This window comes from Rutidosis leptorrhynchoides, chromosome 8, assembly GCF_046630445.1.
Source record: "Rutidosis leptorrhynchoides isolate AG116_Rl617_1_P2 chromosome 8, CSIRO_AGI_Rlap_v1, whole genome shotgun sequence".
NCBI lineage: Eukaryota > Viridiplantae > Streptophyta > Magnoliopsida > Asterales > Asteraceae > Rutidosis > Rutidosis leptorrhynchoides.
The window spans coordinates 279,132,858-279,151,929 of NC_092340.1; positions in this window are offsets into that span (position 1 = coordinate 279,132,858).

Below are 19,072 nucleotides of genomic sequence, written 5' to 3' on the forward strand. Positions count from 1 at the left end.
TTTTGGTCACCCTTTTATTCCAACGATTCACGAATGTCATAACTTGATTTAAATGTTTAATTGTTTAATTATTGTGTATATATATGGATTTATATATATTTAACTTGAAAATATGATAATTAAATATCTCATTATGTATATTAACAAAGTATTATATATATAAATTTTCATACTACTAATTTAAAGAGTTTTTGAACAATATATATGTTACTATTTAAGCGACGTAATTAACTTATCTTAAACTGTATTTACATATAAAGTATTACGAGTGTAAATACATCTTTACAAGTATTAAATACACTTTATAATATACCAATACATATAAAGGATAGCTATACTCGTATCTCTGTTCAATTTCCTCAAGAATTCTACTCGCATTCATACGGTATTTTTACCCGTATTATACACAGCTTCTAGAAATATTTACTATTGGTATATACCAATAGAAATCTGCAATTACTTGTGTAATATGTCATCCATGACCAAATCAATTTAATATGTCATCCATGACTTAATACATTTTAACTTATCTTAGATATTTTCACTAAAAACCAAATTTTCAAGCCTATAAATAAGCACCATTTCTAACTCATTTTTACACATTCATTTTCTAAATTTTACTTCCAATTTTCACACACACTTGCAAAAACCCTCTCAAATTTTGTTCTACTACTTCTTTCTAGCAACTTTACATTCTAAACTTGAGGTAAAAACTCTACTTCAACTCTTGTTCAATTCATATGTTTATAGCTATCTATATAAGAGTTTATAAACTAGAACATAGTTTAGTTGATTCTAAACTTGTTTGAAGAACTAATCTAATCTTTCTAACATAACTCTAGTAACACTTATTTATATGTATTATGATGTTATATTAAGTTAATATAAGAACTTATAACTTGTACATATGAAGAACACCTTGAAACTTAACATATATCGTTTAATCTCCATTCGGTAAAAAGCAGGCTGTTTTGGGTTGGGAATTAAAAATCTATCTTAGACTTTGAGTTCGAGGCTAAGACTTTGGAAATATGTTAATATATATAAATAAGACTTCCAGTATTTTTTTCATGACTTTAGACAAAGTGGAAGTATTTTATCAAAAATCATATATTGGGTGGGTGCCGGGATTCTTCCAAATCTGTCCACCGGCACAAAAAGAGGTAAAACTCTGAATATTAATACATGGGCTGAACATTTCGAATTGTTTTTGAAAAAATTAACTTCTTAAGGAATCCATAGCAATTTGATTCACTTTAAACGGAGTTGTATTGAATATTTGACGAGCAAAACAAAATCTGCTAAAATTAACGTTGTATGGACGAAATTTATATTGTAAAAACTATATTAACCATATCCTTGCTAACTTTTCCTATATCCTATATATATTTGGACATGTTATCATTAGTATAACAAAATATTATAATCTTAGTTAATTCCGAGATTGAATGTATATATATATATATATATATATATATAATAATCTTGGTACATTCCATGACAATAAGTATACAATACGTTTTGATAAATCCTAAGATAATAAGTATACAATACGTTTTGATAAATTCAAAGACAATACGTATACAATACATCTCTGGGTTGATGCAAAGACAATACATATACAATACGTCGTGGGGTAATTCTAAGATTATATATATACTGATTATTGAACTGTTGGACATTTCAGACTATTTTGGACTACTAACAAAGGACTACTAACATAAAAATGTTAAAAGTTAATATATAAGTATTCTATGAACTTGTTTTATTTTATTCACATGTCGTATTATTATCTGAATCATTATTATTGTTATAGGTTCGTGAATCCAAGGACGACGGCCATATTTTTAATAAGCTGAAAACTTGTTATTAATATACTTTTACTACCGTGAGTATATAATCCCATTTTTAAACTCTAAAAATATTTTGGGATGAGAATACATGCATTTTATATTTTACACTATGGACACAAGTACTTAAAATATATTCTACGTTGAGTTATACCACCTTGCATATCTTCCCTAATAGCTTGGTAACTACTATTTACATGTTATAAGAACATGTAAGTGTGAATCCTATTGATAGATCTATCGGGTTTGACAACCCCAACCGGGCTAGTCGCTCTAGTTTCGTAAACGGTTGCATAGTACTTCATTTTTACTACACTTGGTACAGTGTAGGGAGATTTCATAATAAAGGGAATATGCTACATTAATGGTTAAGTATGGTTACCGAAGCGCTCAACAACTTATAGAATATTTTTATACACTCGCGAGTGTACATATATTTATAACTATGAAATCTTGTGGTCTATATTTATATCGATGCTAAACATATATATCTCACCAACCTTTGTGTTGACTGTTTAAGCATGTTTATTCTTAGGTCCTTAAGAAAGTCTTCCGCTGTTGCATTATCTGAGCAAGCTGTGCATGGAGTCTCATGCTTTTAATTAAATAAAGTGTTGCATTCAATAAAACCTTTATCATGTATTATATTTGACTGTTATGTCATGTGTATAGTATTTAAAAATCGATGTATTATGGGGATTATTCCTTAAATAATCGCCCAATTGTTTAAAACATGCATTATGTATAATAATAGTGTGCTTTTTATGAAACGAATGCAATATTTTCTAAAACATATCATATAGAGGTCAAATACCTCGCTATGGGACCAATGAATAATGTATCACGTTTATAGTAATATGGACGAGTCGTTTCCGTTGGTATCAGAGCAGGGGTCTTAGCGAACCAGGTCTTGCATTAGTGTGTCTAACTGATAGATGTTAGGATGCATTAGTGAGTCTGGACTTCGACAGTGTCTGCATGTCAAAAGTTTTGCTTATCATTTCTTGTCGGAAATTACCTGCTTATCATCTTAAGTCTAGACACGTCTTACTGCATTTATTGCATAGATAGTGTATATACAAATTTCATATCTTAAGCGTATCTATTACAGTAAATTATGTCTAACATCTCCCATAAAATCCTTAATAACTTATGGGATTCTGGTATTATAAATACATATGTAAATTATGTATTGAGAAATACCAAACTAGTCCTATAATTTATTTCATTTCAAAAATCTTTTCCCTACTCTGTACGAGATGGATCCTTCAACTGGTTCAAGTTCATCGGATTCCGACAGCTATTCCGATATGGATATTCACCTGAGATCCGAAAGCAGTGTAACCGGAATGGATCAACTGATTAGCCATCATCTATTCTAGATGGATTGGGGATGGGTTCGTAGCCAACTCAGTCAATGGAGACGAGAAGAAGGCGATCCTTTTCACCCACCAAATTCCCCTCTCGGCAAAGAACCTGAAGCATTTACCGGCGAACCAGTCCGAAATACCATTTTCACCCTCATTTCCAAAGTATCTCACCACGATTATATATTATCTAAACTTCTAGATCTTATTCATGCACTCGTCCGAACCGATAATCATCCCGGTGTAATAGAAGAAGTCAACGAGCTTCACGCTAGAGTTGTGGCTTTGGAGAATATGATGCAGAACTTACAAGCATCACAAGCCCCACAAGCACCAACTGCACCACCCGCATCTACACCAACAGTACCATTACCATCACCAACAACATCTGCATCACAAGCCCCAACATCACAATCTGTCCCACAAGCATCAATGTCATACGCCCTGTAGATACCAAGGAATACCAACAACATCAAACGATGAAGTATTGATTCATAACTTCATCGGAGAAATATTCTACGGTGATTATGTAATCTCTAAAGTTTTAGAGATTATTTATTCTAATCATAATCGTAAATCAAGATGAGTGGATGGATAGAGATGATAGAGGGGAGAATAGAAACCCTGACAGGAATGGTGCGTGCGTTACAAAATAGACTTGTTATACAAGCGGCACCAGCAGTACCGACCGCATCACCAGTACCAGTAGCACCTACAACATCACAAGCTCCGCCAGTTCCATAATCACCGACATCATCACAAATCAAGAACGAGCATATTGTATCAACGAGTTACGAAGTATTAACTCATTCCCTATGAAAAAAATTTATATGTATATTTTATATATATATATGAGTTTTTAAACCACAATATATCTTTTTGTACTAAGCTATTAGGTGTGAATGTTAAAGGGTAGATACTACTCGGTTAATTCATATTACTAATATGCTATGATGTACATCCTTCGTTAATGACTTAACAATCATTAATTATGATCTCTGCTTCAACTCAATAGATTCCATTTCATAATAAACCAAGTGTATTGTTCGAGTACGTGTTAGATTTCACACTTTCATTTTCGATGTACTCCAAACTTTCTAGAAAATGTCATTCGTGTCTTGTGAAGTTCACAAGAATTCTACGAACACCAACATCAATCACCGAGGAAATATCAATAAAAATGAATAATGAAGTATTGATTCATAATTTCATTTACGTTGAAGAAATACTCCGCAAAAATTATGTAATCTCTAAAGTTTTAGGGGTTATTCATTCTAGCTCCAGCAAAAATCAAATGAGTTTAATAGTATATTAACTCATTAAATCTATATTACATCTGCAGGAAATATAAAAACATATATTTTTATAAAGACTGTAATAAAAATTCTCTTGTACAAAATATTACTTGTGAAACTTTAACGGGTAGGTAATACCCGAGAATTATACAAATTCACAATTAATATGTTATACTGTACATTCTTCAATTCTGATTCAATAATCATTAACCATACTCACTACTTTCACAACAATATACATTCTTTCATAGAAACCAGAACAACCATTCTCATTCAAATTCAATTACATATTCTGGTTTTGAAAGATCAGAATCCAATTCAAGATTAAACAGATGACATCACTCTTAGATTCCTACATCCTTCAAAATCATACTTTAAATTCAAACTATACTAGAACATCACTTTCATTCACAAAACTCAACTCATAAAGATATTCGTATCATTCAAGATTCACGACGAATTCATTATACTGATATTGACTATGACAACCTGCGTCTAAACCCTTCAAAATTCTTGAAAACACTTCAACTAAGGAACAATCGAGAGAATGAACCAATCACACGATACATACGAAGAATATATGCATATAGATATGCATCCGGAGGACACTTGGAACCTAAGCAAAGGTTCAACACGTATCCGTGTCAGATCCTGTAGCATTATAATTACCCAAAATAACTTTACAATCCCTTTTCAAAATAGCGAATTTTGTCACAGCTCCAACAAGACAACTTCGACTTTTCATCCGGAGTAGCCTTATTATACCTTGATATATACGTTGTCTTTTCGCCATCATTACCAGGGAACCTTTTATATTCCACCACATTAGTAGTAAGCTTACCAGCAACTTTATTGCTCTTTGACTTAAATCTCTCTGAAAGATCACTATTAAACCTTCTCATGTGCCCATCTACATCTTGTAACAATAGTTGCCATACCAAACCCCAGAAAGCATCAATAATTATTCTTGAATCTCACATCATTTCTGCATATACATATAACGTTATCTCCTGGAATTATAGTTCTAAAATACGGAATAGCACTTCAGCCTACGAATCAGTACTACGAAGTTTTGAAAAAGCTGATGAAGCAGCTAGGACTGTAGACAGCATTAACAGTCAAAAGTTTGATGATAAAGAATGGTAGGTTGGAAAGCTCAAGAGAAAATCTGGTACTGAAAAATAGATTGAGCAAACCATGAAAGAGGCTATGAACAAATCACAAGGACTAAACCTGTAACCAAAGAATCCCAATGATTCGATTTCTGATAGAAATTTCAGAAGGCATGTAATCTGTTCACGCATTCTAAAATAGTACAGAAGAATTTTCTTCATCATCCTCTGATCTTAGATATTTTAAAATTCTAAGATATCATCGTATCTTTCATTATAAATATCCTCGATATTTCTGAAGATATCTTCATGACTATTCTTGTTCGAAATTATTTACCACTCCACGCTATCTGCGTTGAGTCATAAAGGAAACTATTTTAGTTTCTAAATCTCTGAAAAATTCAAAATTTAAAATATGAATTTTTTTTTTGAAGTAGTGTTGGGAATTGAAGCATGAGTTAGTATAATATAATGACACTTAATCAACGTGATTATATTACAGTACGTCATGCTAAGTTTCTAATGGAACATGATGATTCCTAGACCATACCGTCATCATGCTCTATGTTACACGACTCTTACATTCTACCTAATCTCTAAACGTATCAAGAACATATTTTCTTGATAGTTCTATCTTTTCTTTTGAATTCTGGTAATTTGACTAATGAAGATTGTGCTATTACAAATTCTCTCTTAGAACATTAGTCATGTTCATCTGAAACTCCATACCTATGAATTCTGGACCATTACTCGCTTTACTTAAAAATCAAGAAGAGAAAACAAAAGCATGAAGCTTCGAAATAGGAATAGGAGTATAAATCACAGCAAATGGAAGAGAGCAATAACCGTAAATGACAATACACAAGCACAGAAGCTCCGAAATATAAGGAGAAATATAAGCACGACAACAACACAGAGAATTAGAAACCGTGTATATCAATGCGTATAGCAATATAAAGACACATGAGAACTAAAAATACTATGAACCCAAGAGCATAGTAGAAGTAAATAGATTACTCCGGTGGTAGATGAAAAAGAAGAATGACAGATGTGATAATCAAGAATATATCAATAATTAGAACTGGATGGAGCATATTGACGAATGTTTTGGAAGTATGAATTAAGGAAGAAAGTATAGAAGATGAGAGATGTGGAAATTAGGAAACGAAGGGGGGGTGTTAATTTATAGCGAAATATCAGACATAGCAATCGAGGCAGATTACGCACCTAATCGAAGAAAATTCTAATTTCCTTAATTACCGAAGAATCAAATCTTATTAAGATTACAAATATTTTCTTTAATCCGAAAATCAACCGTGATGACGTCAAAAGTTAAGACGAATCTTTACTTTCCTCATTTCACTATTTTGCGATAGCTTCACTCATACACTTCACATAATCGAATTGTTTTATCCATATTACTCACTGATGATAAAACTCTAATTTTCAACTCGTATTCGTCATGAAAACATACTTATTGTCAGCCATGACGATCTCGATCAAATTTCAGGACGAAATTTCTTTAACGGGTTGGTACTGTAACAATTCGGATTTTTCCGACTACTTGATTATACTATTTACATGATTTAATTATTCCTACTTGATAAGCAATGAATTTTAATAAGTCTTGAACCTCCGAAAAGAGTTTTACACAAGCTTTTGGTCACCCTTTTATTCCAACGATTCACGAACGTCATAACTTGATTTAATTATTTAATTGTTTAATTATTGTGTATATATATGGATTTATATATATTTAACTTAAAAATATGATAATTAAATATCTCATTATGTATATTAACAAATTATATATATATATATATATATATATATATATATATATATATATATATATATATATATATATATATATATATATATATATATATTCATACTACTAATTTAAAGAGTTTTTGAACAATATATATGTTACTATTTAAACAACGTAATTAACTTATGTTAAAATGTATTTACATATAAAGTATTACGAGTGTAAATACATCCTTACAAGTATTAAATACACTTTATAATATACCAATACATATAAAGGATAGCTATACTCGTATTTCCATTCAATTTCCTCAAGAATTCCAGATAATGCTAAAAACGAACATATATTTCATAGCATTATTCCTCAAGAAAGACAAGCTTTTAGTTGCAATTGTCCTATTTACAAGTGATATTCGGTTAAATAATAAAAGGTGAAGACAAAAGATAGATTCGACGAATTGAAGACGCAAACGACCAAAAAGCTCAAAAGTACAAAGTACAATCAAAAGGTTCCAATTATTGATAAGAAACGTCTCGAAATTACAAGAGTACAAGATTCAAAACGCAAAATACAAGATATTAAATTGTACGAAAGGACGTTCGAAAATCCGGAACCGGGACCAGAGTCAACTCTCAACGCTCGATGCAACGGACTAAAAATTACAAGTTAACTATGTATATAAATATAATATAATATATAATTAATTATATAAATTATATATATATATATATTATATTTATATATTAAAACCGTCGGCAGACTAGGATCCAAACTTGTGTGAGCTGGATTTACGAACTCCGTGACTCGCGGAGTTTGTAGTGCAAAAATGCCGCAACTCGCGGAGCTGTCCTGGACAAAAATGCCTATAAAAGCTCGCGCATTCTGAACGTTTTATATATCTTTTTCTTCTCCTCATTCATACGTAATATATATATATATTATAATTTTAATTTTAATTTTAATTTTAATTCTAATAATAAGGGTATGTTAGCAAATATTGTAAGGGTGTAAGTCGAAATTATGTCCGTGTAACGCTACGCTATTTTTAATCATTGTAAGCTATGTTCAACCTTTTTACATTAATGTTTCATAGCTAAATTATTATTATGCTTATTTAATACCAAAGTAATCATGATGTTGGGCTAAAAATACTAAAATTGGGTAATTGGGCTTTGTACCATAATTGGGGTTTGAACAAAAGAACGACACTTGTGGAAATTAGACTATGGGCTATTAATGGGCTTTATATTTGTTTAACTAAATGATAGTTTGTTAATTTTAATATAAAGATTTACAATTGGACGTACCTATAAATAACCATATACACTCGATCGGACACTGTGATGCCCCGTACAAAACCATCGTGTACGAATCATCAACAACAGGATCATTACAAGGTTAAGTACTATATGCGTTTTCAAAAAGAGTTTGCATTCAATAATAATGTGATGTCTAAACCAACATCGAATGTTTTACAATCCAAAAGCATGCTTCACTAAGTAGAAGCAAATAATAAGTGTATGTGACCACAATGGTCGTTACAAGTCATAATTCAAAAGTACTAAAGTTTGAATGCAAGGTAAAGTAGTTCATGCGATGACAACTCTAAGCAGCGGGTGTCTACAGCACGACTAGTACACAGCGGAAGCTAACCTCAAGCACCTGAGAAAAACATGCTTAAAAACATCAACACAAAGGTTGGTGAGCTATAGTTTAAGTATAACAGTATGTAAGGTAGGCCACGAGATTTCAGTGCTACAAAGAGCGTTTCAAAACAGTATGATAAAGTATATGTTAACCGTGGGCACTTGGTAACTAACTTAACGTTTATACCCCCTGAAAGTACACTTGGCAAGTGCGTATGTCTACGAATTATTAAACACTCATTAAATGCTAGCGCTACTAGCCCGAGTGGGGATGTCAAACCCTATGGATCCATATCTAAGATTCGCGTTCACGGTTCAAAAACCAATGATTAAACGTTACCGAGCTAAAGGGAATATTTATGCCGTTGTATAACCCACACATATATAAGTTTAAGTACTCGTGCCTAGTATGTAAAACATAAAATGCGCATGTATTCTCAGTTCCCAAAATAGTTAAAGTAAAAAGGGAATGCTATAACTCACAATGATAATGTAGTCGTAAAGTCGGTTCGAAAAAGGTGTGCAAGTAAACGGTCCGAAAGTCCTCAACCTAAGTCAAATAGTACTAAGTCAGTAAATCATCTTAATAGGTTTAAAAGTATGTAAATAAGGTCTTAAGGGTCATCATCAATCATCATCAAACAAAAGGCGTAAAGTAAGTTTCGTTTATGAAAGTAGTTTACAACAAGGGCTGACTTCAGTCAGTCACCACGGCCTCTACCCTTACTGAAACAAGGTGAGACCAGTGGCCATGGCTCCGTATATGAGTCCTTTAAGTGTGGTAAAATTTACAGAAGCAAAATCGTCTTCGTTTGACCGTGGCGACGGTCTAAGTGCGAGTAGGTCAGAAATTTCTGCACAACGTTAAAGGACATAGTAACGATCGGAGGGCCATAAATCCTAAACCGTAACTCGGATTAAGACGAGTCCTATATGAAAAGTTATCTACTTGAAAAGATATATCTAAAAATCATGGTTAGAACAGCCTAGGTCTGCTGGTCTGTTACAGAAACAGCAGGTCAGTAGGTTTTGGACAGAAACAGTAAGTTTAAGTGAGTTCCGGTGGTCTTGGTGCTTGATGTTCATCATGGTTCTCATCCTTGATGCATATAGCTTCAAGTGTACAACTCATTGATGTATCTACATCATCTTAGCCAAGTCTTGACCATCATAACCCTAGTGCAAGTCTAAGACATGAAGCACAACTCACTTAAGAGTTGCATGTAGTTTGATTAACCAAAGTTACATCAAAGTCTTAGGTTTGACACTTACATGAACTATAATAGAAATATTGAACTCTAAACTTGAAAATAAACTAACTAATCCAGATCTTAAGATGTAGAACATAGTTCTTAGTTAGATCTTAAAGATCCATGACTCAAAAGTCTAGATCAAGCATAAGTATACAAAGTTATATTTAAAGAAAACTTATTTGTGTGTTCTTGAACTTTCAAGGTTAACTTTTAGTTCAAGATTAATGAGATCAAGACTAACTTGTAGTACTTGACCATTTAAACTAATTACATGAAAATAAAGTGCAAGAAGAAGTAAACTAAGTAAACAAGTAAATTATTCATGGTTGTTCATACTTTAAAGATTCAAACCAAAGTTTGATCTTTAGAAAGTAAACTTTAAATTTTACTTCATGAACTTCAAGTATGAATTTAATCAACACATGAACTTGCAATCTTTTAAGAAAGTATATGTAGAATCATAACTAGTAAGTTATGTTCTTGAGTGTTCTTGATAAATACAAGAAATAAGAAGAATCAAACTAGAAAGTTTATTCTTGGAAACTAGTAAAGAACAACTAACAATTATATGTAACAAACTAACAACAACAAGTAGTCAAACTACAAGTAACAAAAGATGATGATGATTATGTGATGTAAGGTGGCTGTTTTCATGAAGAATCAAAGAGAGAAAAGAGCCTTGTTACTTACTAGTTTAGAGAGAAAAAAAGAGAGGAAAGTAGCAAGTATTGTGTGTGTGTTTTTGAGAGAGGAATGCAAGTGAGATGTAATGAAAGAATGAAGTCAAAACTCCCATAATACTCTCCTAAGGCAAACGGCCTGCAGCAGATTCCAAAGGGGGAGGGGATTAAACCACAAGATACTTGCAAGTAAAGCCTTAAAAGTGTGGTTAAAAGGGGTAGTCTCATGGGGATTGTGTAGCAACTAGATTCCAAGTCTTTTAAACTAACTAGTTCCATTTATATGTAAATATGGGCTAAATAGTCCAACTAAGAAGTAGGGTGGGCTTATAAGCCTTATTCATGAGTCCATTAACTAATAAAGCCCAAGTTCAATTAATTAACAAATAAAGTCCAACAAAAGCCCAAGTAATTAATCAACAACCTTAGTTAATTAAAATGATTAATAAAACTAATCATGAATGTAAATAATACTTGAAAATATTATTCGTGCAAGTTCTGGGTGTCACAAAGACGTTTCGGGCAATTAAAGTCAAGTTCGGGCAATCATGGCAACATGTAAATGTAATGACATACATTCGTTTTATCACACGTATTAATAATAATAATTATTAATAAATAAACGTTGGAAATTCCAGGGTCGTTACATTACTCACCTGTTAAAGAAAATTTCGTCCCGAAATTTAAGCTGAGGTAGATGAAGGAGTCGGTAAAAGGTGGGGATACTTCCGCATCATTTGATCCTCTCGCTCCCAAGTAAACTCCGGTCCTCGTTTGGCATTCTATCGCACTCGGACGATCAGAATCTTGTTGCATTTCAAAGTTTTGATCTCACGATCCATAATCTCAACTGGTTCTTCCACAAAGTGAAGTTTGTCGTCAATCGTGAGTTCTTCCAGTGGTATGATAAGTTCAGGTGCAGCAAGACACTTTTTCAAGTTCGACACGTGGAAGGTAGGATGAACTGAGCTCAATTGTACTGGTAGGTCCAAACGGTAAGCAACGGGTCCAACACGTTCCAAGATTTCAAAAGGACCAATGTATCGTGGGTTCAACTTTCCACGTTTTCCAAAACGGATCACACCTTTCCAAGGTGCAACCTTCAACATTACCCGATCACCAACGTTGAATTCAAAGTCCTTACGTTTAAGATCGGCATAACTCTTTTGGCGGTCATGAGCAGTCTTAAGTCTAGCTTGAATCTGAGCAATCTTCTTCGTGGTTTCGTGGACTACCTCGGGTCCGGTGATTTGCTTTTCGCCTACTTCGGCCCAACAAATAGGAGATCGGCACTTTCGGCCATACAATGCTTTAAAAGGTGCAGCATTAATACTCGAGTGATAACTGTTGTTGTACGAGAATTCGACGAGTGGCAAATGTCTTTCCCAGGCCTTTCCTAAATCAATGACACATGCACGCAACATGTCTTCCACGGTCTGGATCGTGCGTTCACTTTGCCCTTCAGTCTGAGGATGATAAGCAGTACTCATGTCAAGACGAGTTCCCATGGCTTCTTGCAAAGAACGCCAAAATCTAGAGGCAAAACGGGGATCGCGATCCGAGATGATCGATAAAGGTACACCGTGTCGTGATACAACCTCCTTGATGTATAGATGAGCAAGTCTTTCCATTGTATCAGTTTCCTTCATCACTAGAAAGTGTGCAGATTTAGTAAGGCGGTCAACAATAACCCAAATAGTATCGTATCCGCCCACCGTCTTTGGCAGCTTGGTGATGAAGTCCATTGTTATCCTTTTCCACTTCCATTGTGGGATTTCCGGTTGTTGAAGTAAACCAGAAGGTCTCTGATGCTCGGCTTTAACCTTCGAGCAAGTCAAACACTTACCAACATAAGTCGCAACGTCCTTCTTAAGATTCAGCCACCAATACTGTTCTTTAAGGTCGTGGTACATTTTGCCCGCTCCAGGGTGAATCGAATATCTCGATTTGTGTGCTTCATCAAGTATAAGGTTCCGTAGATCTCCATAAAGAGGTACCCAAATTATTCCAGCATAACATCGGAGTCCAGACCCCCTAACCTCGAATCGAGAGACGAGTATGTTCAAATGTTCATGAGATATATTTTCCTTCTTGAGGGCCTCTTCTTGGGCTACTCGGATCTGACTGTTGAGGTTCGAATGAATGGTGATGTTCAGAGCCCTAACACGAAGATGTGCTGTCCTCTCCTTTGGGCTTAAAGCGTCAGCTACCACATTGGCCTTGCCAGGGTGATAACGGAGTTCACAATCGTAGTCGTTGAGCGTCTCAATCCATCGACGCTGTCTCATATTCAGTTGCTTCTGATCAAAGATGTGCTGGAGACTCTTGTGATCGGTGAAGATAGTGCTCTTAGTTCCATACAAATAATGTCTCCACAATTTGAGCGCAAAGACAACGACTCCAAGTTCAAGATCGTGAGTAGTGTAGTTCCATTCGTGAATCTTCAATTTTCGAGAAGCATAGGCAATAACCTTTGATCGTTGCATCAGTACACAACCAAAACCACTCTTCGATGCATCGCAATAAACAACAAAGTCGTCGCTGCCCTCAGGAAGTGACAGGATAGGAGTGGTGGTTAACTTCTTCTTCAAAGTTTGAAATGCTGATTCGTGTGCGGGTTCCCAAATGAACTTCTTGCCCTTGTGAGTCAGCGCGGTTAAAGGACGCGCAATCAGAGAAAATCCTTCGATAAACCTTCGGTAATAACTGGCGAGACCTAAAAATTGGCGAATATGCGTTGGAGTAGTGGGGGTCTCCCACTTGCTGATGGCTTCAATCTTGGCGGGATCAACTTTGATACCCTGGTCGCTCACAACATGACCCAGAAATTGAACTTCCTTCAACCAAAATTCACACTTGGAGAATTTGGCGTAAAGTTGCTCTTGTAACATCCCGCGTTTTTCCGTTAAATTTATTTTTAACACCGTCTTTTTTTTTAAATAATATCTTTCGCTATTTAAATTCCCAATTTCCGTTGACTAACGTTTATAATATTCTCGTTATTTAATTATAACATCACTCGTCTACTCGAGCGTTTTTTTAAAATATTCGTTTGGTTAAATCCCGCACCCGCTTCTAAACTCGAGGGACTAAAATTGACACGGGGCAAACTAGTTGACTAGGTCAACTAGTCCACCCCAATCACCACCATTCAATCCCTCCATCTCTCTCTCTTTCTCTCTAGCAAGAACACACACAAACCCCAACTTCATAGAATCATCATCTAAATTCGGGATTGGAAGCAAACTTCAAAACAAATTACATATTTGGAATCCTCTCTTCATCCTCTACAATTTGATACCAACTTCATCTCGTTTGGGTAACATTTCTAAAACTCTAGATTTCTCTAAATTCGTGTTTTTGATTTGAAATGGTGTTAGTTAGTGTCTATGGCTCAAGTCTAACATGAATATATGTTTGGTTTGCTCGATTTGTTGTTTTTGGAGTAACTAGCATGAACTTGAAATGGGTGTGCTTAATCCTTGATTTTGGATGAGTTAATGTTGTTAGATTGTTAAAGTGCATGTTTTAATTGTGTTACTAGTATCACTAGCTTCGTTTTGATGCGTAGGTTGATTAAGAAAACTTCAAAAACCCGATTAATGATTTTGTGATGTTTGACTAGGGTTTGATAGTTCTTGACATGAACTTTTGATGCTTGAATGCCATGGAATGTTAATTGTTAGTGTTTAGTTGTAATGTATGCCTCATTACCTTCAAAACGGCATATCATATGTGAGAATTGGATTCCCGAAACTCAAAATGCATTTGATGAACTTGAAAATTTGAAAATAGACTTTTAATGATCACTTGACGAGAAATCGGTTATGGAAAATGTTGTTTTTGTTTGATGAAACATGTTTAGTTGTGTTCCTTGTCAAAAGAGCTTTCCAACGGTATAAGATACGCTTTCTAATTGTTTACGGTTTGAGTTTTGCGTTTGTTTGAAATTTTACCAAGCCTTGAACAAGTGAAACAGGCCTGGGACCAGGCCACGGCCATTGTCGCGGCGCGACAGGCCTGGCCGCGGCGCGACATAAGCCGCGTCCAGATTCTGTTTCCCTTGACCTTTTTACTAAAAATGTTTGACATGTTCTAGACCTCCAATCTACATGCAACTTGTTTTAACATGCTTATATATGAATAACTAGCATAGAAAAATAGTTCGAGACCCGACCCGAACGTGTTGACTTTTTCGTTGACTTTGACCAAGTTTGACTTTTAGTCAAACTTAACCAAACTTTTATACAATCGTTCTAACATGCTTTTATACTTGATTCTTGCATGAAACTTGACAACGTGATTCACATGCTATACTTAATCGAGTCGTAACGAGCCATAGGACTAATTGAACACATTTCACCCGACCTTGTGTCGTAACCGGTTAATTGATATAACTTACTTGTTTAGGTCAAGGCTAAGCAACTTTCATGCACACGTTTACTTGTTGAAGTACTTTTATACTCGTGCACTCGAGGTGAGATCATAGTCCCACCTTTTCAACAACTTTTTATACTTTTAAATTGTGGGCTGAGAAACATATACTTTGTTACATTTTGTACTACTTGCTTTTATACTTTGAACACAAGTACAAGGAAAACAAACATTCCACAGCGAGTTAGAACAAAAATGCTCAATTCGATTATCATTAGTTACACTTGCAGGGTGTAAGCGAGAACTTATATTGTGTGGCCATACGGGTTTGACAAACCCTCATTTCGGACGGTTCGCTACCGTCTACAGATGAAATATATTTTCGAGAATCAGTGTTTGTTCTAGCACTAAGTGATGGGGTATACAATGGAAGGAAACGTTAAGTCTTGATAATTGGGTGCTCGCGAACTAACTTTTGGAATGCAACTTTTGGATGATCAATTTATGGAAATACTAAATCTTGTGGTTCAAAATATAACATTTACTAATACACCTATGATTTCACCAACGTTTTTCATTGACAGTTTTCTATATGTTTCTCAGGTTCATACATGGCTATTTGATACATGCTTCCGCGTACATTCATACTTGCTTGGGGTCAAGCATACATGCATACACTCTGATTTCTTGCTTGGAGTCAAGCATACATACATGCATACGCTAGTGATAGCATCTTTGGGTTCAAACATATTGTTTACATACTTACGCTATTTATAGCAACTGTGATTTTAAACTAATTATGTCGCAAGATATTTCATTTGTACTTTACTACTTTTGTAAACTTAAACTTGTTGTCGATCCGTTTGGTGAACTAAACTTTGCAAGTCATGCACGTTTCAAATGAATGCGACATAATTTTGGTCAAACGCGTCTCATATAGAGACTATGACCACGCAACGGGACCTAAGTAGCGGCGCCGTCAATGACGATTTGGTCGGGTCGTTACAGATGGTATCAGAGCTGGTTTAACCTTAGCCGTAAAGGTAGTCACGCGCGCCGGCTGTTAGGCCGGGCACTCATACGGACTATGCTTTTTGGCGGGTTAATCGTAGAGGGGGTTCTCACAGTGTTACCTGTGACGAAGCATTGGCTCTTACCCCTTGCGATCCCTTGGAATTTGAGGGTTGGCAGTTTGGCAGAAATGCGGGCCGTAAAATCAGTGTCTGAGGTACACTCAGTGGTCACCAAGCGGTTAGCTGGAAAGGCACTGGGTGGGTTTCTACCCCATCTGTCGTTACAGATGGTATCAGAGCGTTGGTTGTAGGGAACTAGGACGTGCATTAGTGTGTCTAACAGAGTCGTTAGGACGCATTAGTGAGTCTAGACTACAACCGGATAGTTAGCATTTGCATTCTGACATACATTTGCTATAGATAGCACTTACGTGACTACTTGTGCATTATACTTGAATCATTCTTAGGCAAACTTTTTAATGGTACCCAACCTTCACCATACGAACTCGTATTCCGCCAATTTTTGGTAAAACACGTGAATTCAAGATTCATACGCGTACGGATGACCGCGACTTCGTTAGCCACTCTAGCTCGGGAACTCTAATTCTTTGGTTGTTATCCACCCCGTCTTAGCTTACTATCCATGAGTATTGTAAAGTCACCGTCACTACTCTAGATGAGTATCGTCATCACTATTTATCGCTACGGTTGTGTACTACTTGTTATCATGACTCGTTACTCTTTTCATACCTAAATACATTATTGTTTGAATCGAACCGATTTGACGTTAACAATCGTTTATACACTTCCCGCGGGGAGACGCTTCTTTAGAGTTGTAGAAACTATTTCGATTTAATACGAGTCACGTTTGAGACGTCGTTACATTTTGTTCATTTTAGATTTTCGCGATGACACGAACTTGAATCTATAGAGTGATGTGGGAATGGAGGTATGAGTTAGCGTAATATAACGACACTCGATCAACGTGGTTATATTACGGTAAGACATACCAAAGTTCTAGTGACGCGTGATGGTGGTTAGACTCGATCAACCTAAACACCACCATGTGCCATGTACATGACTTCATCCGTTCAGGTTTGGACATCCGAAAACTCCGAGAATATTTATAACAACCATACCGGGGACACACCTTCAATTATTGTCAAATTATATTTATGCTTCCGAATGAATTACCGATTCCATTCGACTTCAACCGTATGTCACACGGGTATACTAGCTCGTCCTCGCACAGTCTTATTGACTAACTACAACTTACTCGTTATGCTCACATCGGGGCGGAAACTTCTTTTGCATCACCCTCGTACTTCCGGTTCAGGAGGTCCTTATTCTAAATTCCCAATGGAGAGAGACTCTCCACGTTATACTAGTATTCACCTCGAGGGTGAATAGTTCCGACGAACGTTTTTCTTTCAGAAACCGAGGAGAACTTGCCCCGACGAACGTTTTTGGAAACCGATAAATCTTCCGCGACGCGAATTTTCTTGAGAAACTTGTCCTAGCTAACGATTTCAATTCCTAGCAAACTTGTTCAATATGCCTTAGGGAAATATACCCCGTTTCGGATCGAGATCCTCGTTTCACTTCTAGATTTTGGAGTGCCTTACAAAAAGCCTCGGGACCGCGTTTAGACATGAGTACCGCGTACCATCCACAACCCGACGGACCGAACAAACATACGATTTAAGTCTTGAAAACCATAATACGAATTTGTATTACCAACTTCAAATTTACTTGAGAAAAGTATTTTCCTTAACCGAATCCTCATACTACAATGATTTTCATTCGATTCTTAACGTCACACCTTTTGAAACCACATATGACTGGAAACGTCATTCTCTTTTGTCGAACAAAGTAAACGATGATCAATTCACCGGGGCCGAGGTTATTCATGAGCGACCGAGAAAACTTATCCATATCCAAGGAAGACCCAACACGACTCGTTGTCGCCAAATGAGCTACGCCGATTTAGACGTAAACATTTCAAATTCCACGTGGGAAACCGCATCACGTTAAGAGTCGCACCTTGGAAAGGTGCAATCCGTTTCGGGAAAACGTAGGAAGCTAAATCCGCGATATTTTGACCCTTTAAATTCTTGGGGTGTTTTGGACCCGTCGCTAGCCGTTTAGACTTTTTCGACTCATTTTGGGGTCTCCGTTATCCTACATTCGATGTATCAACTCAAAGACGTGTTTTGCGAAACGAGAACTTGTTATCTTCTTTGATGAACTCACTATCGACGATAAACCTCACTTCCTAGGAGGACCGGAAACCATAAAATCATGGAACCAAACCTTAAAACGACATACGACCCCGACCTTCAGGTTCGTTGAAATACCCTAGAACGTACTTCTCCTTCATTCGTAGAATTGGCAACACAAAATCTCGAGGAAGATTCAACAACTACTACTTCCAACTAAATTTCGGGACGAAATTTCTTTTGAGACGTGGATAATGTAACATCCCGCGTTTTTCCGTTAAATTTATTTTTAACACCGTCTTTTTTTTTAAATAATATCTTTCGCTATTTAAATTCCCAATTTCCGTTGACTAACGTTTATAATATTCTCGTTATTTAATTATAACATCACTCGTCTACTCGAGCGTTTTTTTAAAATATTCGTTTGGTTAAATCCCGCACCCGCTTCTAAACTCGAGGGACTAAAATTGACACGGGGCAAACTAGTTGACT